The sequence below is a fragment of the Ambystoma mexicanum genome, chromosome 3q (assembly GCF_040938575.1).
Source record: "Ambystoma mexicanum isolate Mex_15411 chromosome 3q, UKY_AmexF1_1, whole genome shotgun sequence".
In the NCBI taxonomy this organism is placed as follows: domain Eukaryota; kingdom Metazoa; phylum Chordata; class Amphibia; order Caudata; family Ambystomatidae; genus Ambystoma; species Ambystoma mexicanum.
In genome coordinates, this window is record NC_090926.1 from 1,242,341,078 (window position 1) to 1,242,368,512 (window position 27,435).

A 27,435-nucleotide genomic window follows, 5' to 3' on the forward strand; every position below is an offset into this window, starting at 1 on the left:
CAAGCTAACGTCTATGAAATCTTCGTCCACGGAACCGCCGTCGACGAGGCTGTCGTCGACGAAGGAATCTTCGACCACAGCTCCGTTGATGGCACCGTAAGATTCTTTACCGACACAAGAAATAGGGTCCAAAACGCCCCCCGCTGACGCCACTGGTGCGTCATCCGATGAAGACAGTCTTACTGAGTCTTGGAAGCACCGCCTCAGTATGTAGAGCCTGTTGCACCAGTGGGAGCACAATTATCTCCCTTAGGAGAAATGCTAGAGCTCCCTAACGTCATCCTACAGAAGGAGTTTTCAGACACAGAGTTTGTTTAAGAGCAGCATTGTCCTACACCTAAGGAACACAGCCCTCCTTGGCAACCTACTACAGAGGTGCCCATTGATCCTTATGACCCTGTACTCATGTTATCAATGCAAAGGATCATTGAGGAGTTCAACAGACGTCAAAATGAAAAGAGCAGGTCAGTTGTACCGAGGGAGCCAAACTTCCCACAGAGGGATTCCTCACCTCGGCAAAGCACGCCAAGACATTCGCCTCCCAGGAGTAGGCCATAGAAAAGAGTACATTCTCCTGAGCCACCGCTCAGGTCTAGGAGCAGGACACTCAGTGCTTCACCAACACGGGTCCCTTCTCCAGCGTCGTCGCATAGACCACGATCTCCAACTGGAGGTCCATCGACGGTACCGTCCTCTGTTTCGGTCTCAGACTAGCAGGAAGATCCTTTCAGGGAATTTTCTGACCCGGAAGAAGGCGAGATCACGCAAGAGCCTGATACTAGCGAATGGGATGATTATATTGTTGAGAAGCCCAGAAAGAAAGATTCTCAAGGTGACTCTTCACCGCCGGATGATCAAGTATCCTTGCACACTATTATTGGCAAAGCCGCAGACTTGTTCCAGTTGCAGGTCACATCGGAGGAAAAGAAGTCGGTGCATTATGAGCACAGGGACAAACGTAGGATAACTGTTAGTACCATTCCTCTCCTCAACACAATTTGGGAGTCTGGATCCAGGATATTGGCCACACTCTTATCCACTCCGGCTCTAGTTTCCAGGCCTGAGAAAAAATACAAGGCTCCTGAGTCGGCATCTCTTTGTCTACAAGGTCATACCAAAATGGACTTGGTCATTACAGTGGCAGCTAGAAAAAAGTTGGCCAATCCGGCATCACCTCTGTCAGCCCCACCGGACAAGGACGGTCGTAAGCTAGGGGCTATGGGCATGAAAGTGTTCGCATCAGCATCTCTTACCATTAGAGCGGGCAATGCGCTGCCCATGATGGCGAGATTTGACCGTGAACTTTGGCTCTGCATGTCGAAGCTGGCCAAACAGCTACCTGTAGAGTTCCAGGAAGAAGCCAGGTTGATTATCGCCAATGGAGAAGCAACTTCGGATCACATGATTGGCGCATCAGTTGATGTGGCGGAGTCAGGCTTCAGGCAGATGGCTCAAATATTGGACATGCCCTTCGATGGTCAAGAACTCTTTGGGAAAAAGATCGATGACCACCTCAAAGGAATCAAGACGGACACAGACACAGCCCGTGCCATCAGCTCTTTAAACGATAGAGACAAGGATCGCCAGTCTTTTCGTCCTTTTCGAGGTTCATCCTCGAAGTACAGAGGTTTTAACCGTTCCTCCTATGGTCAGAAGTCTCAAGGTAACTCATACCAGGACACCAAGTACCAGTCTTCCAACAAGTATGCCCAGAGAGGGAGGCGGGGCTGCGCTCAAGGGAAGTCGCAGAACAAACAAAACTGACAGTCCAGCTCCTCCCCCGGTGTGGGGGGAAGGGTGAGCCAGTTCTTTCAACACTGGCAGTCAATAACATCAGACAAATGGGTGTTGCAGATGGTCCGCGAGGGACACACCTTAGAATTTCTAGACCAGCCCCCTTCCCAGCCCCCGACTCCCCATAGGGTGTATATGTTAAAACAAGTCATGTCCGAAATCCAAAAACTGCTGCAGAAAGCAGCAATAGAGCCAGTACCTTACTCTCTGACGGGAAAGTGTTTCTACTCCTGTTTCTTCCTCATCAAAAAGAAGAATGGTCAATAGAGGCCCATTTTGATTTTGAGAGCGCTCAACAAATATATCAAACGCATCAAATTCAATATGATAACTTTGCAAGGAGTGCTTCCTTGGCTAAACATGCATAATTCTTTAGCCACTCTAGACTTGGAGGACGCATACTTCTCCAGCATTGGATCTTTCATAGATTCAGATGCTTGGATATTCCCCGTCATCAGACTGGGAATCATCGGTGATAAATTTAATAATAAAAATGTTTTTTTTTTTTTTAAATATACACACATTGCTACCTAGCAGTGCATGTACATAGCCCATTATGGCCTATGAGCCATTTCATTGTGTAGTCCCTACACCTCACTTTGGTCCTTTATGGCCCCAGCCAATGAGATGGCAGGGCTTAAGCTCCGCCCCCGGCAGCCATCTTTAGATTTTTTCACCGCAGTCTAACAGACACAGGGAATCCTCAAGCTCTCTGAGCTTTTTCAAATTCTTTCTACTTTTGTGTGGAATATATTTGGTAAATATATTCCATTTTGTTCCCCTTCTCAGGGGCTTTGTTTCCAATTAACCTGGGAGACAAAACTTGTTGTTTTTCCTCTCAAAATCGTCGACTGAACTTCTCTTCAGAAATGGAGGCTCCTCAGGCTGTCAGGAAGCCTTCCCTGTTCAGGGACTGCACGAGGTGCAAAAAGAAATTGGTTTACAACAAAGACCCCCACGAGCATTGCATTTATTGTCTGTACCCACATGACATTAAAAAATGCGAGATTTGTAGAACCTTTTCCACCAAGACCCTTCATGACAGGCATAGAAGACTCCTTTCTTACCTGGAATCCAGGGATCAATCTTCGGACGAAGAGTCTGTCAGAACAGCTCCTGTCCAATCCAGCACTCCATCTGAGAGACAAACTTCAAAGAGAAGGGCCTCTTCAGTGGAAAGGAGTTCCTCTCCTAAGTCCAAAAAGAGGAAGCTGGAATTGATACCCTTTCTGCCTCCAGTTGACTTACCAAGCCAGAAAAAGTCAGCAAAATCTGCCTCCAGAGGTAAGGAGGAGTTTGCAAAAAACGGGGGGGGGCAGTCGTCGGCGGGGAAACCGCCCACGAATGAAGGGAAAGGTAAAGGCCCGTCATCGGCCATACCGTTGACGAAACCAGCAACGACGACGACCACGCTTAAGACATCGTCGACAATAAGATCATCGGACACGTCGACCGCGAAGCAATCGTCGACGAGCAAGAAACACCACTCGTCCACGAAGCATTCATCCATGACGCAGTCGTCCACGGAACGCATTCCACATTCGTCAACGAAGCTCTCGTCGACGGCGAAGCCCTCGTCGACGGAAAAACCTCAGTCGACGGCAAAGCCCTCGTCGACGGGAAAATCTCAGTCGTCGACGAAATCTCATACGGGATGCTTGTCGACGAAGATAGCATCGTCCATAACACCTTCAGCGGCACCACAAATTTCGGCAGTTACGGAGGAATTGCTGCCTTCCACATTTGAAACTCCTGTCATTGAAAGCAATGTCATTGAGAAGAATACTGAGACTGAACCACTGGTACAGCAATTTTCACCTTTGGGTCACATGGCAGAACTTCCGGATGTAATTCTTCAGGAAGAATTCTCTGATGTGGAAGTGATGGAAGAGTCCACCGGTCCCTTACCGAAACAATACAGCCCTCCTTGGCAACCGTCCACGGGAGAATCCGAATACCCTCATGACCCGATACTCATGTTATCCGTGCAGAGGATTGTAGAAGAATTTTACAGGCGGCAAAAGGAGAAGCAAATCCCGATTGATCCCATAGAATCAGGAATTATTCCTAGAGAGTCATCTCCGATTCCAGGCACATCTGGTTGTTCTCCTCACAGGAGTAGACCGCAAAAATGGATGAGATCACCGGAACCTGCTCGAAGACCAAGGAGCAGCACCCACAGTGCTTCACCTACAAGAGCCCCGTCGCCACAGTCATCGCACAGACCGCGATCTCCGGATGTGGACCCTACTATGGTACCGTCCACCATCTCGGTACCAGACTGGTAGGAGGATCCTTTTAGAGAATTCTCGGAACCAGAAGAAGGAGAAATAACACAGGAGCCAGACGCATCCAGTGAGTGGGATGACTACGTAGTCGAGAAGCCCAGGAGGAGAGACTCGCCGGGCAAGGCCTCACCGCCGGATGATCTCGTCTCTTTCCACACCATTATAGGTAAAGCCGCAGAATTGTTTAAAATTCAGGTTTCTTCTGAGGAAAGGAAATCAGTGCTCTATGAGCACAGGGACAAACGAAGGAGGACAGTGACCACAATTCCTCTCCTCGATACCATCTGGGATTCCGGATCCAAGATCCTATCCACACCCTTATCGACTCCGGCGCTGGTGTCCAGGCCAGAAAAGAAATATAAAGCTCCGGATTCGGCACCTCTTTGTTTGAGAGGTCATACGAAACCAGACTCGGTTATCACAGTGGCGGCCAGAAAGAAACTCGCCAACCCCTCCTCACCGTTGTCGGCACCACCGGATAAGGACGGACGTAAACTGGAAGCCATGGGCAGGAAAGTATCATCTTCTGCATCGCTTACAATCAGAGCGGGCAATGCGCTGGCCATGACCGCAAGGTTCGATCGCGAGCTTTGGCTCCGCATGTCTACATTGGCAAAACAATTACCACCAGAGCTCCAGGAGGAGGCAAAATCGATAATCGCGGATGGTGAAGCAACATCGGATCACATGATCGACGCAGCGGTTGATGTGGCCGAATCAGGCTTCAGGCAGATGGCGCACGGCACAGTGCTCAGAAGGCAGGCCTGGATGAAGGCTACTAACTTTAGACCTGAAGTCCAGGCGCAGATATTAGACATGCCGTTTGATGGACAAGATCTCTTTGGAAAGAAGATAGACGATCATTTGAAGGGAATCAAGACGGACACAGCCAGAGCCATCAGTTCTTTAAAGGACAAAAGTAAGGACCATCGGTCTTTTCGTCCCTTTAGAGGCTCATCTTCCAAGTTCAGAGGCTACGGTCGTTCCTCGTATGGTCAAAAAGCACAAGGCGGCACGTACCAAGACAATAAATATCAGTCATCCAACAGATACGCCCATAGAGGCAGACGTGGCTCCGCCCAAGGGAAGTCACAAGGCAAGCAAAACTGACGACCAATTTTTTTCCCCTCTTCGCCACACCCCGGTGGGGGGAAGGGTGAGCCAGTTATTCCAGCGCTGGCAATCAATTACATCGGACAAATGGGTGTTGCAGGTGATCCGAAAGGGTCACACCTTAGAATTTCTGGACCAACCTCCTTCCCTGCCTCCAACATCTCGCAGAGTGCATATGCTAAAACAGGTCATGTCTGAAGTGCAAAAACTGCTCCAGAAGGCAGCAGTAGAACCAGTTCCTTATTCTCAGAGGGGAAAAGGTTTCTACTCCCGATTCTTCCTCGTCAGAAAGAAAAACGGTCAATGGAGACCCATCTTGGACCTGAGGGCACTCAACAAATTTATCAAGCGCATAACATTCAAGATGGTAGCTTTACAAGGGGTGCTACCTTGGTTAAACAAGCACGACTTCTTAGCCACTTTAGACTTGGAGGACGCATACTTCCATATACCGATCCATCCAGCGCACAGGCAGTTCCTCAGGTTCACGGTGGGAGAGCTTCACTTTCAGTTTCAAGTGCTCCCTTTCGGGCTAAAATCGGCTCCGAGAGTTTTCACAAAATGCTTGGCGCCGGTAGCGGCAAGTCTCAGGAGGGCAGGAACGGACGTTTTTCCATACCTGGACGATTGGCTGATAAAGGCAAGTTCCGCTGCAAAGGCTCGCTCGGCAGTGTCGAGGACTGTCAACCTCCTAAAAGAGTTAGGTTTCTCCATAAACCAGACAAAGTCCTGCCCCGTTCCCAGCAAGGTAGCTCTCTTCCTGGGAGCCGAACTCGATACCAGCATTCCCAGAGTGAGGCCATCCGCAGAAAGAATAGCAGCGATTCTACGCTCAACTTCGAACTTCCTACAGAAAGAGACAACATCCGTACGCTCTTACAAATCCCTATTGGGCATGATGTCATCATGCATATTCCTCATACCGAACTGCAGGCTTCGCATGAGACCTGTGCAGTAAGCGCTGGACCACCAATGGAAGCAAGCTTTCGGAGGCTGGGAAGACATTGTCCAGATTCCATCGACGTTGCACAAGGCCCTTTGATGGTGGAATGTTCCGAGGAATCTTCTGCAGGGGATGCCGTTTCAAGCACCGACATCGACCCTTCTGCTGAGGACGGACGCTTCCTTATCAGGTTGGGGCGCTCATCTTGCGGACCTCCAAACCAAGGGCTCTTGGTCGACACAAGAGTCCCAGCTCCACATCAACGTGTTAGAGCTCAGGGCCGTAAGGTTGGCGCTGAAAGCCTTCCTACCGGTGATAGCTGGTCAAGTTCTTACAGTCCAGACAGACAACACCATGCACTATACAAACAAGCAGGGAGGCACGAGGTCACAGATCCTGTCGCAAGAAGCCCAACAGCTTTGGGCATGGGCCTTGCACTACGGGGTGCAGATCAGGGCAGAGCATCTTCCAGGAGTGGACAATGTCCTAGCGGACAGGCTAAGCAGAGAATACACAGCGTCCCACGAGTGGGAGCTGGACGAAAAAGAAACCCAACGGATATTTGCCTTATGGGGCCATCCGCAGATCGACCTTTTTGCCACCAGGAACAACAAAAAATGCAAGAGATTTGCTTCAAGATACCCGGAGCACCAATCACTGGGAGACGCGTTCTCAGTGAATTGGTCGGGGAAGTTCCTCTATGCCTTCCCACCCATTCCCCTCATGTCGAGGGTACTTCGCAGGGTAAAAGAACAGGATTGTTCTTTGATTCTAATTGCACCGGATTGGGCACGGCAAGTCTGGTACCCGACGCTGAGGCATCTATCCTGTCAACCCCCGATTCGTCTCAAGACACATCAATATCTACTGACACAACAGAACCGCAAGGTCCTCCACCACGACCCGCGGAGCCTGTCTCTCAAAGCATGGTTCCTGAGCAGCGCAAACTGATGCACCTAAAGTTACCATCAGAATGCTGGGATATCATCAGGGCCGCTAGAGCCCCGTCCACGCAAGTCACCTACACCAGGAAATGGACCAGGTTTTCCAAATGGTGCGAGACCTCTGCAATCGATCCCCTCACGGCCTCGGTTAATCAGATTCTGCCCTACTTGTTGCACCTGGCTAAGTCAGGGCTCTCACTGTCCTCTATCAAGGTCCATCTGTCAGCCATAGCGGCTTACACAGTAACCGCGGAGACGCAAGCCTTACTTTCCTTACCAGCGGTTAAAATCTTCCTGAAAGGACTGATGCGTACTTATCCGCCTACACCTACACCAGTTCCGGACTGGAGCCTCAACACCGTTTTAACAGCCCTCATGCAACCTCCCTTCGAACCCATACACAGATGCGAAATGAAATTCTTGTCCTGGAAGACATCTTTCCTGATAGCCATCACATCAGCCAGAAGGATCAGTGAGTTACAAGCTTTGTCTTCTGAACCCCTGTTTACTTTGTTCCAGAAGGACCGCGTCATCTTAAGGCCTCACCCGAAGTTCCTCCCCAAGGTACTTTCAGAGATGTCGTTCACTGAGCGCATTGTTTTACCAACCTTTTTCCAGAATCACGCTTCTGAAGCGGAAAGAACATTACATTCTCTAGACGTTGCTAGAGTGTTGAAGTTTTACTTGCAAAGAACCAAGGAGTTCCGCTCCTCAAACCGGCTATTCATTTCTTTCTCTGGCCGTACCAAGGGCCAGCATATATCTAAACAAAGTCTGGCACGCTGGGTATCGTCCTGCATCACCCACTGCCATCAGTTGAAAGGCGACCCTTTGACTAGACCGCCGTCTGCGCACTCCACCAGAGGAAGGGCGCCGTCAACAGCATTCCACGCAGGGGTGGCATTGAAGGACATATGCAGAGCCGCCATGTGGAGCACTCTGCATACTTTCGCCAAACACTACTGCCTGACTGAAGATACCAACAAAGAAGCTGCAGTTGGACAGGCAGTGCTCCGCCATCTCTTTGTATAAGGTAGGACCAGCCTCCTTTCCCACCTTTCCCGAAGTATGTAACCGTTGTGTTGCTGCATGGTAAAGGTTTGATCAGAAATATGTTTTTTCTATATTTATGCATATATATATATATATAATGGTGGCATGTTTTAACTGCTTGGTATTCTATTCAAGCATCTGAATCTATGAAAGATCCAATGCTGGAGAAGTCTTAGTTACTTACCTGTAACTGTATTTCTCCAGCATTGGTATCTTTCATAGATTCACATGCGTCCGCCCGCCTCCCCTGAGATGCTGCTTCTATGCTCGGCATCCATCATACTGTAATCTCTACGGTTCAAAATCTAAAGATGGCTGCCGGGGGCGGAGCTTAAGCCCTGCCACCTCATTGGCTGGGGCCATAAAGGACCAAAGTGAGGTGGAGGGACTACACAATGAAATGGCTCATAGGCCATAATGGGCTATGTACATGCACTGCTAGATAGCAATGTGTGTATATTTAAAAAAAATAAAAAAAAATTATTAAATTTATCACCGAGGATTCCCAGTCTGACGACGGGGATTATTCAAGCATGTGAATCTATGAAAGATACCAATGCTGGAGAAATACAGTTACAGGTAAGTAACTAAGACTTCCACGTACCGATCCACTCAGTACACAGACAGTTCTTCAGGTGCACTGTAGATGATCTTCATTTTCAATTTTGAGTGCTCCCGTTCGGTCTGAAATCAGCACCGAGAGTGTTTAGAAAATGCCTGGCACCAGTAGCTGAAAAACTCAGGAGGACAGGAACAGAAGTCTTTCCATATTTGGACGACTGGTTGATAAGAGCAAGTTCCGCCGCAAGCGCACGCTTGGCAGTTTCAAAAACGACAAATGTTCTAAAAGGGTTAGGTTTCTCCATAAACAGCGCAAAGTCCTGCCAAGTTCCCTGCAAGACAGTCCTGTTCCTGGGAGCCAAACTTGATACCAACATTCCCAGGGTGAGACCGTCGGCAGAAAGAGCAGCAGCGATTCTCTGCTTGACTTCGTGGGTCTTAGTGAGAGAGACAACATTGGTGCGCTCTAACAAATCCCTCCTGGGCATGATGTCCTCATGTATATTCCTCATACCAAATTACAGTCTTCGCATGAGGCCTATCCAGGAGGCACTGCACCACCAATGGAAACAAGCTCTCGGCTCTTGGGAGGACATCGTCCAGATTCCAATGACGCTGCACAAGGCTCTTCTATGGTGGAACGCTCGCAGAACCTTTTACAAGGGATGCTGTTTCAAGCTCCAACGTCGACCCTTCTCTTGAGGACGGACGCATCTCTTTAGGGCTGGGACGCTCATCTTGCGGATCTACAAACCAAGGGCTCTTGGTCAGCCCAGGAGTCCCAACTCCACATCAATGTGTTGGAGCTCAGGGCCATACGGTGGGTGCGGAAAGCTTTCCTTCCTTAGTAGTGGGGCAGGTACTCACTGTCCAGAAAGACAACACAACCTTCATGCACTACACAAACAAGCAAGGAGGCAAGAGGTCAGAGATCTTATCTCAAGAAGCTCAACTACTATGGGCATGGGCCTTGCATCACAGAGTCCAAATCAAGGCGGGACATCTCCCAGGAGTGGACAATGTCCTAGCGGACAAACTGAGCAGGGACTACACGTCTTCTCACGAGTGGGAGCTGGACGAAAAAGAAGCTCAATGGATCTTCGCCTTATGGGGCCGTCCACATCTCGATCTCTTTGCCAACAGGGCCAACAAGAAATGCAGAATGTTCGCCTCCAGGTACCCAGAGCGTCAGTCATTAGGAGACGCTTTCTCAGTGGATTGGACGGGGAAATTCCTATATGCCTTCTCCCCCTTTCCCCTCATTTCCAGGATACTACGCAGACTGAAAGAGCAGGAGTGTTCAAAGATCCTAATTGCACCGGACTGGGCACGACAGGTCTGGTACTCGACCCTACAGCACCTATCCCGATGGCCCCCGATTCGCCTCAAAGTGCATCAGTATCTATTGACGCAACAGAACCGCAAGGTCCTCCACCACGACCCAGCGAGCCTGTCTCTTAAGGCTTGGTTCCAGAGCAGCGTAAACTGATGAATCTTAATCTGCCTGCGGAATGCTGAGATATAATCAGGGCCTCGAGGGCCCCTTCTAGGCACATCCCCTACACTAGGAAATTGACTCGTTTTTCAAAGTGGTGTGAGACGTATCCGATCGATCCTCTCACTCCTTCGATTGAGCAAGTACTTCCTTACTTGTTGCATTTAGCAAAAGCAGGACTCCAACTGTCTTCGATGAAGGCCCACCTATCAGCCATTATGGCATACACGATGACCCCGGAGACGCAGTCCTTACTCTCCCTTCCGGCTGTCAAGGTCTTCTTTAAAGGACTTTTGCGTGCTTATCCTCCTACGCCCACGCTGGTTCCAACCTGGAGCTTGAACACTGTGCTAACAGCACTCATGGAGCCGCCTTGCGAACCCATCCACAGGTGTGACGTAAAATTCTTGTCATGGAAAACGGCTTTCTTAATAGCCATTACTTCGGCCAGGAGGATCAGTGAGTTACAAGCCTTATCTTCTGAACCTCCCTTCACCTTGTTCCATAAGGACCGTGTCATTTTAAGACCACACCCTAAGTTCCTTCCGAAGGTAGTATTAGAAATGACGCTCACAGAATACATTGTCCTGCCAACTTTCTTCCAGAATCATTCTTCGGAAGCAGAAAGAACATTGCATTCTCTGGACATAGCAAGAGTATTAAAGTTTTATTTGCAAAGAACTAAGGAGTTCTGTTCTTCAAATAGACTGTTCATCGCTTTCTCTGGCCACACAAAGGGCCAACATATTTCCAAACAAAGTCTGGCGCGCTGGGTTTTTCTTGCATCACCCACAGCCATCTAACGAAAGGCGACCCCCTTTCCAAACCACCCTCAGTGCACTCCAACAGAGGGAGAGCGGCGTCAACAGCGTTCCACGCAGGGCTGGCCTTGAAGGACATATGCAGAGCCGCCACATGGCGCACTCTGCACACGTTCGCTAAGCACTACTGCCTGGCTGAAGATACCAACAAAGAAACTGCAGTTGGACAGGCAGTGCTCCGCCACCTCATTGCATAAGGTAGGACCAGCCTCCCTTTCCCACCTGTCTCTGAGGATGTAACCGTTATGTTGCTGCATGGTAAAGGTTTGATCAGAGACATGATTTCTGTATTTATGCATATATGTATATGATGGTGGCATGTTTTTAACTGCTTGGTATTCTATTCAAGCATCTCAATCTATGAAATATCCAATGCTGGAAAAGTCTTAGTTACTTACCTGTAACTGTATTTCTCCATCATTGGTATCTTACATAGATACACATGCGTCCACCCGCCTCCCCTGAGAGGCTACTCCTACGCTCAGCTTCCGTCATACTGTAATTCCTACGCTTCAAAATCTGAAGATGGCTGACTGGGGCAGAGCTTAAGCCATGTCATCTCATTGGTTGGGGTCATAAAGGACCATAGTGAGGTGGAGGGACTACACAATGGAATGGCTCATGGGCCATAATGGTCTATGTACATGCATTTCTATGTAACAATGTAAGTATATTAAAAAAACAATTAATCATTATTTTTATCACCGAGGATTCCCAGTCTGACGACGGGGAATATTCAAGCATGTGAATCTATGAAAGATACCAATGCTGGAGAAATACAGTTACAGGTAAGTAACTAAGACTTCGAATGGATTGTGTCCTCCCTTGTATTCCTCATCTTAGATATATCCTTACCTTTAGGTTTCGCCTCAGAAACCTAAAGGTAAGGATATATCTAAGATGAGAAATACGTGGGAGGAACATCCAATCGAAAGAATGTTACAGTTGGTAAGTAACTTGTTCTTCGAATGGATTGTGTCCTCCAACGGATTCCTCATCTTAGATATAGCCTTACCTTTAGGTTTCCGAGGCGAAACCTAAATGTAAGGATATATCTAAGTTGAGGAATACATGGGAGGAACATCCAATCCAAAGAACGTTACAGTTGGTAAGTAACTTGTTCTTCTCATGGGATGAGAGACCCATGGCTGTAGAGCTCACATTGGCGCTACCAGGATCAGCATGACTTGTTCTTGGTGCATCTTGTGCACTAACGTTTTGCGAAGGGGAATCGGGGAAGGGGTAGGCAAATCTCCCTGACCATGTTATCCAGGGACCGTTCCCTTTGGACCATCTCTGAGGGTACCTGGAGGTGTAATCTGGGCAATGGACATTCTCCAGAGTCGTGAACAAAACGATGTCTGGATGACCCCATTCTACAAAGACGCTGAGTAGAATATGTTCTTGTAAGCGCCACTCATATTCTACTGGTAGGTGCAAGTCTCTGCAGAGCACGTCTGCCAGGAGATTGTGTTCGCCTGCAACATGTTGTGATAGAAGGAACATGTTGTGTTTGAGTGCCCACTTCCAATTGTTCTGTGTCAGTTTGGATAGGCCTGTAGAATGAGTGCTGCCTGTTTGTTCAGATAGTACATGGCCGTGGTGCTGTCTGTGAGGATAACAACTGTCTTCTCCTTTAAGTGTGTTTTGAAGGCTTTCAGTGCTTTCAACACTGCTAGTAGTTCCAACAGGCTAATATGTTTGGATGCTACTGATGGAGACCACATTCTGTGCGCTGTCTGTTGTAGAAGTAGTGCTCACCACCCTGACAGAGATGTGTCAATGTTGAGAGTGGCTTCTACTGCGGGGGTAGTGAAGGATATCCCCTTCAGAAGGTTTTCCTTTGACCACCAGTGCAGAGACTGAACAAGGGTTGTCGAGACAACCACTAGATTGTCCCACTGACTGCTTGCTTGACACCATTGCCCTGAGAGCCACTCATGCATGGGACGCATGCGCAGACTGGCGTGTGGATCCAGGAAAATGCAGGATGACATCATCGCTAGTAGCTGCATAGCTTTTCATACAGTTATCCGGTGACAACCTACATACTGAGGGATCTGGAGCAGCATGTTTTGAATCCTCTCATTGGCGGGGAAGACGAGGTCGCCTTGTGACTGAAATAGTGCTCCTAGAAACTGTTTGACTTGACTGGGGAACAGACCTTTTCTCGTTGATTGAGAATCCCAGGTTGAAAAGGACATCAACTGTCTTTTCAGTGTTCTCCAGACACTATCTGTACGAGTCTCCAGTTATGAGCCAGTTGTCGAGATATGGGTACACTGGAATGGATTACCTGCGCAGGTGAGCTGCCGCCACTGCTAGTACCTTTGTGAATACCCTTGGAGCTGAGGCAATGCCAAAGGTGAATTCCTTGAGCTGCTATGGAGTGTTCTCTATCTTGAAACTCAGATACTTTCTGTGCGCTGGCAAAATTGAAATATGAAAGTACGGATCTTTCATATCTAATGTGGCCATGTAATCCCCCTGTTGTATCAGTGGGATCATCGCCTGTAGAGTTGCCATCCTGAACTTTTGAGGTTTGACATACTATCTAAAACAGGGCACATGGTTATATCATTTTTGGGTCCAAGGAATAATAGTGAATAAATACCTTTGTTTATCTGAGGATGTGGGATGACCTTGATCACTCCCTTTTGTAGTAGGATCTGGACCTCTTCTAGCAGGATTTGTAGATGTTCCGGCGACAGCCGTCTGCTTTTGGGTGGATTGTATCGGGATGGTTGCAGCAATTCTATTCAGTAGCCTCTGACAGTTTTGAGTACCCACTGATCTGAGGTGATGCCCTCCCATGCGTGTGTAAAAGATGTTAATCATGCCCCAACTGGGGAGACATGGAATAGTACCTGCACCGCTGAGTCATTTGTTGGCTGGGGTAGAGGAGGCTCTGGCTGCAGAGTTTCTCCCTCTACCCTTTCTGTGCCAAAATCCCTGTTGTTGAGAGGTCTGGAAACTGCTAGAAGTGCCTTATCAGGAACACCAAAGAGTCCCTCGTATTCCGTTGTCCCTTAGGAGGAGTGGGAAAAGGATTGCCTGTGAAAGGACCGGTGGGTGTTAAAGGCGCACCGTTGGACAAAGGGCTTGGCTTTGTCTGGTTCAAAGGGTAGAGCGGCAGGGGAGGGAGAGAAAAAGCAGAGGAGAAGAGGACCATTTTTAGCTGCTTTCCGTAACTTCAGGGGATCTGGCTTAAGTTTGAGAGGGGCAGGGAGGTCATTCCAGGGAGGCACCGGCATAGGAGAGAGATCCTCCACCAACTAAAGTTCAGAAGAGGAATTTTCTTACTGACAGGGACTTTATCATTGAAGATATCCTCAATGAAATCTGTGTCGGGTACGGCCTCCTGGGTTACAATCTTGAAATGGTCAGCAGCTGTCATGCCCAATCACTCACCTACTACTGTTCCTTGTTCTCCCACACATTCACCTGCTACTGTCCCCCGTCCCCACATGCACTCCCAATGGCAGCGACAGCGGCAGCAGCGCAGTCGGAGGGGTTTTCCAGCTGGTGGACCAGTGTCTTTGCGCCCCTTTCCACGGTGGCGGTTGCCATGGCGACTCCTTCACGCTCCGCGGCGAAACAAGGGTGTATGGAAACCCACGCGTCACATGCCCGGAAGATGCCTGCAACACCAAACCCTGTCTGCGTTGCGTTCCACGTGACACGCAGCTGCGGTCACGTGACCGCGTCACATGACCACGCTTGTATTTGAAAAAGGGCGAGCAAACGCGGAAACATTGCTTTACAGCTTCTTCACGGAGAACTGCTTGGCGTTTTGGTTACTCTTGTTATTCTTGTACTACCTCAATCACGGAATGTTTGCTTGGACTGTCTTTTGGATTTTCCCTACCTGGATTTTGGCGCGCTCTCTGAATACCTGGATTATTGACCACTGGCTTTGATACTGGACTTGGTACTTGGATTTCCCTGTCTCCAGTTCTGACTTTTGGCTCCTGACCTCGGATTGTGTTTTGGATTGATCACGGATTACGTTCTTGTTCCCTACCGAACTCAGGTGTCTCCCGGAGTGCCTTCAGAACACCTCAGCCTGCTGCTGCTGTCAGCATTACTACCTGCCTACGCCTACAGCTTCCCATCTGCCCACTATAAGTAAGCTGCTGCTGCATTGTCACTACTGTCCCTATCATTGTTGCCAATTATCACTGCTTAACATAACCCTTCGTTGCCTTACAGTGGTCAGGGGGTTCTTCCGGCGTTCCCGGTTCCAGGCTGACGACACTCTACACCTGTGGCCTCAAAGATTGCTCGAGTAGTGTTTTTGCTCTTACTCGTGTGGTACTTGGGGACAGAGGTATTATTTATCTACACGACCATCAAGTCAGGACAGCAGCCTTCTTAAGGCGATTGTTGAATAGCATCTGATCGTCAATTGGCAATGAGTCCCGGTACTGAACGACTGAAGGAGTATCCAAGAAAATGTTGTCTGTGTCAGGTTCATGAGCCTGTTAGTGGACCAAGTACCCTGGTCATCTGCAGGGACCCAGTTATCTGGGTCTTGACAGAGGGGGACCTGTGAGATGGGATCCGGATCTGGGACAAAGTAGATGTCATCATCAGGTTCATCCTGGTCCTCCGGGAAGACATCCACAGGAGTTGAGTGGGTGTTGCCTAGAGGGGATGCAAACTAAACCTAGAGAATGGAGCCTTGGGAACTTGGAAGGTATAGGGCAAGTGTCCAAAGGTTTATGTTTCTTAACCACGTCATCAAATTGGTCTGAAAATGTAATAAATTCAGACATCCGTTCCATACAGGTCTCAAATCTCTCTGTAGTCCAGACAGAGGAAGAGGATTCATCAGGGGGGGGGAGAGTATGAAGCAGCTGGAGCAAGAGCCTGTTGCAGGGCCTGAGAGAGAGGGGGAGAGGCTAGAGAATACCCTTCTGGTAAAGGGAAGGACGTGTTAGTCTGAGAACTGTGAGAACGAACCTTAGAAAGCTGAAGATTGGGAAGCATTTGGAAAGAGGGGCCCTTTTCGGCAGGTCTTTCGACGCTACCGCACCGCGGGCCAAGATACATGCATAACACCTGCTAAGGTTGAAGCCTTAAGGCCTTATGCAGGCCGTGAATGAGGGAGCGCAGCGGGCTCTGAACTACGAGGTTCAATAGGCTTTGCTGAAGTTTTCGATGGGCCTACAGGCACCAATGGCTTCCTCGAAAAGTCAATCGAGTGGGAGTTGTGTACTTAGGTGTAGTGTGGTGTGTGTCTTTGTCGCTGGGGTATGAAGTCCCTATTGCACTGCCGGCGGCATGCTTATCGGGGCTTGGGGGCGGACAGAGAGGAATCCACAGACTCCACAGGTGCCTCTACGGCATCCAAATCGGAGCAGTGGCTGCCAATAGACTCCACATCTGAGGCGATTGCGCCAGTGGGAGAGTGACTCTCGGCCTGCATGGTGTAGGACGCACACCGCTTGGTGCACCTGTCTTTTAGGGTTTTGGGCACAAAAGGTTTACAGGCCTTACAGCGCCGCTCATCGTGGTCACGAGGGAAGCACCGATTGCACTCTTTATGAGTGTCCTTCCAGGGGAATTTGCTGTTGCAAGACGGGAAAAATGTAAAGGGTGTGTGGGCTACATTAACCTACTCAGCAGAATTCCCATCCATAACCAAGCTGCGCTTCTGCAGTCAACAGCAAAATGGCTGCGCTGGCTCCTTGGAGCGCCATTGCATCAAAACTACGTTTGGCAGCGACAAAAGGATGGCTGCACCACCTTGCCAAACACCTATTGGGCGAGTTGGAACAGGGAGCACACTCAGAAAGGTGCCAGGGTGTGTTCTTGTGTGCACCAAAAGAAGCGCATTAAAAAAAAACAGCGCAGCTCTCCTGGTTGCAAAAAGTTCCCATTGAAAAGGGAATATTTTACACTAAAAAGGATGCCACTCTGATGCTCTTTTCAGCTGTTCTACATTACTCTTCTTTTATCAGTGAGGCCCTGCCATGTACATCCATATTCATATTGTGCTCCATCAGAAAGAGCATTATTCCTGAATGATAGGCTGTCTCAGCCAAATCTGAGAAATTAAAAGAAGCTTTATTTTCAGCTGCACGGAAAAACGCTTGTCTTTTCGCCTACAAAATATCAAAAATCACTGCTTTAACACAAATCCTAACTCGCTGCGCATAGGTCAATTTCAGTGGACCTGTGTCTTAAACAGATTGCTGTATAAGAGAAACTGGCTGGGGCTGCAGAACAATATTGGGAAGTCAGATGGAAGAGCAAACATTTTAAAAGCGAAATCCCACCGCATTCACCATGTGTCAAAATGGGCTTTTGCAAACCAAAAACAAAATGCCTGTTTTAAAAGTACAATGTTGAATAAAAACCTGTCCTGGCCTAGCAATGTAAAGGGGTTTTGCTGGGAAACATATATGGGATGTTGTATTCAACAGGCTTGCTTCTGATTCAAAACAAAATAAACTAACTTAAAGAAATAAATGTTTTTGGCGGTACTGGGAAATCAGCCCAAACAGGTTTCTGCCATGGCTCAAGAGACATTTGGCTGACAAGAGTGGCCTAATCCTCCCCCACCCCGCACCCGAAAGAAGGAGCTACAGTAGAGTCTAGGACACCTACTTGTTAACCGCTACCTTTGAAAACTTTGAATAGACCAAAGCAAAGAAATGTCACATGCTCGTCCGACATTTGTCTGGGCAGAGGCCTCTTACAATAGAGATTCTGGGACACATGGTGCGAAATTGAAAGTCACACGTCCTCGCAACTTTTACTGACAGCTTCAAAGCCTACTCAAGAGCAGCCTGGAAGTACATGACCATATTTGGAGGACAAAGGCAGACCATTTGTTTCAAAAGACTATTTTATTAATAAACTTTTAAGATTTTTATCTGTGCAACAGGACTTTGCAGGAATGTAAAAAGGGAACAGTTTGAATGTAATTTTAGAGGCTTTTATTTAAGACGTTGTAGCCTTCACTGCCATATTGGGAACAGAAATGGCAGAGAATTGGACATTCTCAGGAAAGTGTACATGACGCCACTTTGAAATTCAATACTTACATGTCTTATGATAATCTATACCCATGTATAAAGTTATATAATTTTAGGCCGAATATTTCTCACTGAAAACGAAGAAAAATTGTTAAGCGGACGAAACAAAGTCTTACAAACTGCAGAGTTGGACTGGCATGCTCTGTCTAAAATATGTAATCTGCATATGTAATTTGTTCAAATGCCACAACTGTAAAATTGTGCCATTTATGTCAAAACTGGGTTGTGGCAAAATTAACTGGGGGAGGTTCTGGACATAGTAAACCCACATCATAAAGCTGATGTCATGTCCTTAAGAATCCAACCAGCTGACAGCAAGGCGGTAACAATCACCCCATACCAATCTAGTTGTTTAGAGGCGTGCCCAGCTAAGCCTGCCCCACCATATAATTCAATGATGTCACCATGCCTTATAAATAAGGATGGCTAACAGAACTCTAGACAGACTCCCTTCTGAATTTCCAGTGCCTGCGTATCCTGACATTCCAGATCACCTTTGTCTCTTATTTTGTGAGGGAAGTTCGGATTTTGGTTCTGTTTGCTGCCTCATATCCCTGACTACTTGCTGCTTTTTTCTATCCACTCAGAATTAGATTAATTGTGGGTTGAGGAAACATTGCAGGGGGAAATCTTGACTCTGGTGCTATCTATCCTAATTGAAAAAGTGCTCCTATTAAATTGTGCTGTGGATATGTTCTTGTTGAAGGTTACCCAGGTGTATTTCAGTAGTTTTCATTGTAATTATCACCCCATTGGTGATTGCTGTCCCATATAAAATGGTGTGATTTGAAATTAAAAATAAATAAATATTGCATTCCCACCAACCGGCCTGGTTCATGGTCCATTGTGACCCGGGTTATTTGTAAAAAGGGGTGTGAGACGGGGTGGGTATCGGCTCAATTTGAATTTGCAGAAAATGAAAAGAAAAGGCATCTCAATTGAGCGATACATACAAGGCTAAGGGCGAGGGTCCTGGTCCGGTTTGTGACGCCCGATTGAAATCCTTAACAGGTGTTTGCACTATAACGGAGAGAAAAGGCAACAAGATGGAAGGAAAGGGAAGAGAATTGGTGAATAAGAGACATTCGAATGGATTGTGTCCTCCAACGTATTCCTCATCTTTGATATTCACGTCCAGCTTCGGCTGCTTTTGAAAAATAACATTCAGCAGAGGTCGCCGTGCATCGATGGCGTCGAGTCGATGTCCCTTGAAGGCCTCCATCGAGGGTGACGTCATCGGGTGTACAAGTAGCACGCGCAGTGCCCGTTGGCCTCAGAATGTGTCGCTTCAGAGACTCGCCACGCCTCGTTAGTATATTTCTACTACGTAGTTCGTTCTTCGACAGAAAATCATCGAAGATGTCTTCATCATCAAACCCAACTACCCCTCGCTCGGGTTTCAAGAAGTGCAAGGAATGCAGTTAAAAAATGTTGCTCACAGACCCGCATCGATCGTGCCTGTAGTGTTTGGGAGAAGGCCACAACGTGGAGGCCTGTTCAAAGTGTCAGGCGATGAAGGTTAAAGACCTGCGAGAGAGGAAGTGGAAGGTACAGGTGGGTCGTAAAACTAAAACCGACCAATCCTCGACCGTCGAGTCTGGAGTTAATTCTCCTCGATGCAAAAGTGAAGAAAAGAGGTTGATATCCCGAAGTGGCTCCTGCCACTCATTGTCTTCGACAGAGGGATCGAAGAAGCGACACCACCGGTCGCCTTCATCGTCGTCAGATGAATCCCCCAGGAAATGTAGGTGTCCCACCAAGCATACTTCTTCTGCAGAGTGGGAGGTATTTCGCCTAAAAATGCTTGAAGTCTTTGAGAAGCCCGAGCCTCTGTCCGCGCCTTCTACGGAAGCCAGCCGAGAGCATTCCTGTTCCGACAATCGCGCGCCCTCGAGCCGGATGATCGAAGAAAAATCCATTGAGAGCCTTCGAGGTCCCCGATGAAAAAGAATCACTCAAGTCGTGACGAAGGCTCTAGGTATTCAACGCCGTCCAAGGCTCCTCATACTCCGAAAGTGAAATCTTCTAAGGTGGTTGTCATTTACATCGACGCCATCAACGCCCTTGTCAACGTCGACACCAAAACCATTGGTGCCGAAGATTTCTAAGGTTTCAGCTCAACCCTCTGAGGTTGCAGCAAAAGAAAAAGAAAAAACTGCTAAGCCAAAGCCTTCCACAAAACGGCCACCTCCTGAAAACTCTTACACTCCTTTACCCAGGAAGGAGTATTTTAAATCCTTGTCTTCAATATTTGAAGAAGAGGAAAGATCTGAGGAAGAGGAGGTACATTTTGGGCTGGAGTTTGGTACTCCTAATGTGCCAGAGTGTTTAATCTCTGAAGAAAGTAGAATGAAAGACCTTATTGACACTGCACAATGTCAGTGGTGTGGATACATCGCTAGAGACTGAGTTTGGCAAACCAGAGCTATTGTTAAAAGTGGTAGAGTATTTAGGCTGGGCCAAACCACCAGTTCAGTTTATTCAGGATGATTTTACAGACATTCTAGACCAAGGTCCACCTACAGACCCAGTTTTACCCTTCCATGTGGCCTTACAATATACGGTGGCCAAGAATTGTGAGTTCCCGAATTCTATACCTGCTGTGGATAAATCCCTCACTAGCAAATACCGCCCTTCCATTAGCGACCCTGACTATCTGTCCAAACACCCTACTCCTGAGAGTCTGGTGGTCCAGGCAGCCACAGCTACATCTAACAAAGCGGCGTACCCTACCATCCCTCTGGATAGGGACGACAAATGTGTGGATGGATGGGCACGCAAGGTTTTTTCAGCTGGTAGTAAGGCCTTTAAGTCGGCCAACTCCACTTGTGCCTTAGCCAAGTTTTCATACACTCTGGGGGAGTGCATCTCCATGGCGACAGAGCACATACCAGAAGGGGAGGAAAAGGAGGGTTTCCTAGCTATCGTTAGAGATGGAAAGGAGGCCACGTAAGGTCCATGTCTACTAGCACGGTCATGCTCAGGTTTGCGTGGTTGCGGAAGTCGGGTTTCGCACCAGATGTGCAGTCCCGTCTTCTGAACTTGTCATTTGACAGGTCTCACCTTTCTGGAAACAAGGCTGACTAAAGTCTTGAGAGGTTGCAGACCCCAAAAGCGGCTGCCAAATCTTTAGGGGCCACTGTTAGGCAACCTCAGGCTTTTCGTTCATCGGGACAATCTTGGAGGGGACGATCCTGTCGTTACTATTCCTCATATGGAAAGGCGAGAGGAATGGCCAGTCAAAGAGGGCAAAGGAAAGTTCCTTGTGGTGGACGGGGTAAAATTACAAAGCCAGCTCCAGCTACAGCTTCTTTGCCATCAGCAGCTGCAGCAACCGCCTCAAAAAGGCTTTGAGAGCTTGTGTCATGAAATACCAGTCAGGGGCAGACTATCTCAACATCTGCAAGAAAGGCAAGACATTACGATGCCTGGGCTCTGGAAACAATAGCCCAGGGTTACTGCCTTCCATTCTTAACGCAGCCTCACAACAATCTACCGGGAAAACACTATTTGAGGATTCCAGATCCGCTCCTTGTGCAGGAAATATTAACCCTGCTAGAGAAAGGTGCTATAGAAGCAGTACCTGTAGCAGAGGGGAACAAGGGTTGGTATTCCCCATGTTTATTGATCACCAAGAAAGACAGAGGATTGAGACCCATCTTAGACTTGAGATACTTGAACAAGTTCCTCAGGAAGGACAAGTTCAAGATGGTTACTCTTTCTCAGATCCTTCAGGCCCTCCAACTTCAGGATTGGTTGGTGTCATTGGACGTTCAGGATACTTACTTTCATGTGCCAATCCATCTGAAGCACAGAAAATGCCTGAGGTTCGCCATTGGCGACTCGCACTATCAGTTTCGAGTCCTGCCATTCGGGTTGACTTCTGCCCCGAGGGTCTTCACCAAACTGATGGCAGTGGTGGCAGCATATCTCGGGAGAGGGGGGATTCATATCTACCCCTACTTGGACGATTGGCTGATCAGAGCACGCTCTCCCGAGCAAGCTCTAGGTCATCTCAAGGTCACCTGCCACTCTCTTCACAGACTCAATTTAAAGAATTCACAGATGACACCTTCCCAACGACTCCAATATATCGGACCTGTATTAGACACATCCTCGGGAAAGAGCTCGCCACCCAAGGTGAGAGCTCAAGACATTCTTCAGAGGGTTTCCCAATTTCAAAGTGCCCAAAATCTCCCAGCCTACGATTTGTTGAGGTTGCTCGGCCTCATGGCATCCTGCATTTTTCTGGTGGCAGAAGCTCGCCTGAGAATGAGATCCCTTCAATGGGCTCTGAGAACTCAATGGTCACAATTTGCAGGAAGGATGGCGGACTTGCTCCAGGTTCCAAGCAGGGTCGCTCAAGATCTCCTGTGGTGGGCCTGCGAGGACAATATTCTGAAAGGAGAAAATTTTTGGCAACCATGGCTGGAGATTGCAGTAGTGAAGGATGCCTCACTCACGGGTGGGGAGCCCACGCCAACAATCTGACAGTCAGCGGTTGTTGGTCTCCATCGGAGTCCAAACTACACATCAATCTTTTGGAGCTGAAGGCAATCAGACTAGCACTGAAAGCCTTCCTGCCCTTTGTATGGGAAAGAATGTCCTGATAATGACGGACAACACAGTGGCCATGCACTACCTAAACAAAAGAGGAGGTGTGGGGTCACTACCCCTGTGCAGAGAGGCAATGCAGCTCTGGTATTGGGTGATTCAGGAGGGAATCTCTTTAATGACAATTCATCTAGACGGGGAAGAGAATATGACGCCAGATGCTCTGAGCAGGCAGAGCGCGGTGTCCCACGAATGGGAACTGGCTCAGGAAGTCATTCAAGAGATCTTCGCCCTTTGGGGAACACCTCAGGTAGACCTATTCGCAACCAGTACCAACCGAAAATGCGAAAGGTATTGCTCAAGGGAATTTCCCCCGAGAGGAGCCCTGGGGGACGCGTTTGTGGTGGATTGGAATTTCCCACTATTGTACGCATTCCCTCCGATTCCCGTCATTCCTCAGGTCATCAGGAGGCTGAGACATTTCGGAAACCTCATGATCCTAATTGCCCCGGATTGGGCCAGGAGAACGTGGTATCCGGACCTTCTAGATATGTCCATCTGTCCTCCAGTATGTCTTCCTCAGAGAGAGAACCTTCTCTCTAAAATGGAAGGTCAGGTTCTCCACCCAGAGGTCAGAACACTCAACCTTCATGCTTGGTATCTGAAAGGCTGAGATACAGGGATTCGAACCTTCCAGATGATGTTATGGAGGTGTTGCTTTCGGCAAGAAGGCCAGCAACAAAGTCTCTATACCGTTGCCGTAGGAAAAAGTTTCGCAACTTGTGCAGGGAAAAGAATGTCGATCCTTTTCTATGTTCTATTCCGGAAGTACTATCTTTCCTTCTGACCCTAGCACATAGAGGTCTGAATATCAGAACAATAAAAGGTTACCTTGCAGCGCTTTCCATTTTCAAGCGCTCATCGCAAGAATGCTCCTACTTCAAAATTCCTTTGATAACACCATTCTTAAAAGGTCTCACTAATGTGTTTCCTCCTCACCCATTTCAAGTACCGATTTGGGATCTAAATTTAGTCCTAAAATTCTCTATGCACACGTGTCCATTAAGATTACTAACATGGAAAACGGCCTTTTTAGTTGCTCTAACATCGGCAAGAAGAGTGAGCGAATTGCAGGCACTGTCTTCTGGGCCACCCTATACTGTTTTCCATAAGGACAGGGTTGTATTGAGGGTTGAGGGTTAAACCATCATTTGTACCAAAAGTAATATCTGATTTTCATTTAAGTCAGAAAATTGTTTTACCCTCATTCTATCCTCCACCTCATCCTTCTAAGAAGGAAGAAAGATTACACAGACTGGATCCAAAAAGAGCTTTAAGCTTTTACATCTCTAGACTTTCTAGGCTTAGAGTGGACAACCAGTTGTTTATAGGCTACACAGGAAGGAAACTGGGTCAATCGGTAACAAAACAGACAATTTCACGCTGGATTGTACTTTGCATTTCAGAATGCTACAGACTAGCACAAAAAGACCCACCAGAAGGGTTGAGGGCTCATTCCACCAGAGGCATCGCCTCTTCTACGGCCCTTCAAAGAGGTGTCCCAATAAGGTCCATTTGCGAAGCAGCAACTTGGTCTTCACTTCACACCTTCTCAAAATTCTATAGCCTGGATGCTTCCCACTCTAGGGAGCTGACTTTTGGAAAAGCAGTGCTTTATTCCGCCATCTAAAGGCATTGATAAAAAAAAAATATATATATACCTGACCCCTCCTCCAGAGAAAGTAACAAAATACTGCTTTGGGAGTCTATCTAAGATGAGGAATACGTTGGAGGACACAATCCACTCAAAGAACAAGTTACTTACCAACTGGTAACGTTCTTTCGATTGGATGTTCCTCCAACGTATTCCTCATCGCCCTCCCAACCTACCCCTCTGTAGATTTTTCCGGGTTATTGCCATATCAAATCTCGCAAGGCTGATACCTGTCTGCCGGCACAATCTACACAGTACAAAATCACAGGCAAAAAAAGGGGGAAAAACAGAACTGAGGCCAACGGGCGCCACGCGTGCTACTTATACACCCGATGACGTGACCCTCGACGGAGGCCTTCGAGGGACCATCGACTCGACGGCATCGACTCACGGCACACTCTGCCGAAATTTTTTTTCCTGAAGAGCAGCAAAGCTGGATGGAATACATCTAAGATGAGGAACATCCAATCGAAAGAACGTTACCAGTTGGTAAGTAACTTGTTCTTCTGCAGTCAGTGGAGAAATGTGATGCCATCAAAATCTTTTTAACTGAGAAGATCTTGAAAATCGAAACACATATTGATGGCACCATCTCCAGCAAACCAGTCCTACTGCCTATCATCTTAAGGACCGTACCCCCAAATCCTTGCATCCCTCAAACCCAGCACCTATGATTGCATGCTTCCCACCACCCTTAGCAAAATCAATGAAGGGCATGCGCTTGTCCACCTCCTTCAAATCATAAATCTTTCTCCCTCAAAAAGGACCTTGCCCACGGCACTGAAACAAACTTAATGCATGCACTTCTTAAATGAAAATCTATCTGAATCCAGATAACTTTGTAAAATATCGTCATATCACTAAACTTCCTTTTTTAGGGAAGGTCATATTGATACCCAAAGACTAGCAACGGTGGTCTATTACAGGACTCTCGATCTTGGTTCAAACCCAGATGAGCATGAAAAAAGCAACCTAAGGTTTATGGATGACACCTCCATATCATGGAACTTGCTTGACTCGGGTGGTTCCTACCTATTGGGCAAATACCAGCAAGTACAGAAGGCGACATTCAAATTAGTGCACTGCCTGTGCGCATTAATTTGAATTTCCCCTTGCGCTGTCCCCTCCCTCCAAGACACATGGGGAACTAGAAGGTCTCCTCAACAATGCTGAATTCTCATTCAATCAATATATGATAACACACAATTATACCCAGGACATCTGACGGCTGACATAGTATTTGACACTTATCAGGTCCTGGATGTCTGGCACCTTTCTAAAGGTCTACACCAGATGCTAGCACCAAATCGCTGCCTTATCATTTACTGAAGTCTGTCCTTCAAACCGCAGCTTGCCAAGAGTCCCCCACTTACCCTGATTTCAGCTACCACTCCTGCTTCAAATAAAACCTTTTTTTTCTTCCGTTTGACTTTTGGACCATCATCCAAGTACTAGTACTGTTTCATCTGGATGGCAGCAAAGTGCTCTGCTCCGGTGTCACCACCTCACATCTCGCGCTACAAGACGACAATTCAACTGCATCTCGTCAATTCTCAAAAAACATCACTGGTTGCCGATCCCATCCTGCATCACCTTTAAAACAGCTAGCTTAATATGCAGGTCTGTATAACTGAAACACTGCCTTGCATATACAGAAAGCTAGCCATCTCCGCGAGCCAGTGCTATTCCAGAAGCTGCAAGTCTGGAGACTGGAAGATAACAGATACCGGATAGAGAAAACCAGGAAAAAGGCCTTCCTGTGTTAGGCACCAATACCGTGGAGCAACAAACACATCAGGCTCTTGTGTTATGCCCGCTACTATACATAAGTACATCGATACATTGTGCCATCTATCCCCACTTCACTGATCTCTAGAACAAAAGGCAAGGGGTGCATGCAGTTATTCCCAGTTAGTGCAATATCTGGACAGATGCTTGAGGCTCCATTCTCAGAACATACCATTATGTACTGACCTGCCGAATGCTCGGGTGATTTGTCTTCCCTCTGCTACACCTCTCCTGCTGTCTTGCTCATGTTTACATCACACAATGAAGCGATGTTACACAAGTGCTTGTTCACTTTGGACCGTAGCTTGTGTCCACGCACGGCCGAGACTTAACCCCCACCCCAGTCCCAGAAAAAAAAACACACTTATTGCTCTTGCATGGACGTCCTACAAATACTCATTTTGTGATTATGCCGAAGGCGGGTCCTGGTTTGTTCTCTGGTGTGGCATTGGGTTTTAATTTGCACAGTGAGGCTCGAAGCAAAGATCCTGCTGTTTTAAAAAAGGGCAAATTCTGTACGCTGTTCAAATTGAAAGGACACCTTAGTGTACGAAGAACGAGGGTTTCTCTCGGATTGCCACCCTAGGGAGCTCCTACCGGGGTGGCATGGCTAGTCCCCCTAGCAACCCCCAGAAATCCTTTCATGCCCAGGGACGATCTCGAACAAAAATAGAACCGCGTGCTGAGAAGAACTTGTGCAAAGTTATTAAAACCCATAAACTATTCTTTGAGGCTGGGAAAGAAAATGTGATGATTGGCCAAAAAAAGAGAACCGTGGCTGGAACTTGGACAGAGGCTTAATGAAACTATGTGAAGAAAAGTAAAGTGAGCTTTGTCGCGCCCTCAAAGGACATCACTCCCCCCTCTCACTATGCTATTTGAGGATTTTGTATTTTTTTTTATTTTGTGCTGTTTTTGGTTTCTTCCCCTTTGCCAGTGACTCTTCGTTTATTTCAGGGTGTGTTTATTTCCCCTAGGTCTTGTGGGAAACGTATGTTTTGGGTACGTTATGTTACAGTGTCTCACTTCTGAAGCACTATGAGCAGCACCCAGCCCTGCAAAATAATCTGGATATTTCATTCTACTGGTCGTTCTCTTCCTTTCAATCCCTATTTTTAGTCCTCCCTTCCTGAGTGGCAAATCAGTAGACATCATTTTTTAGTACCTTCAGAGATAAAAAAAAAAACGGAATGGACGTATGGACGCCGGCAGGTTTTCAAGTTGCGCAACAAACTTTTTCAGGGGATGCATGTACACCGGTATTGGCTACTTACACATCAGACATGCACCATTCACATAGTTTGACACGATTTCCAACCTG

General features: G+C 47.6%; 1 protein-coding gene across 12 annotated transcripts in view; it reads left to right on the forward strand.

Annotated features, from left to right (window-relative positions):
• The window catches only part of NFIX (nuclear factor I X), a 2,606,865-nt gene that overhangs the window by 1,034,508 nt on the left and 1,544,922 nt on the right, over window positions 1-27,435 (forward strand). The gene's annotated exons all lie outside the window — the stretch shown is intronic.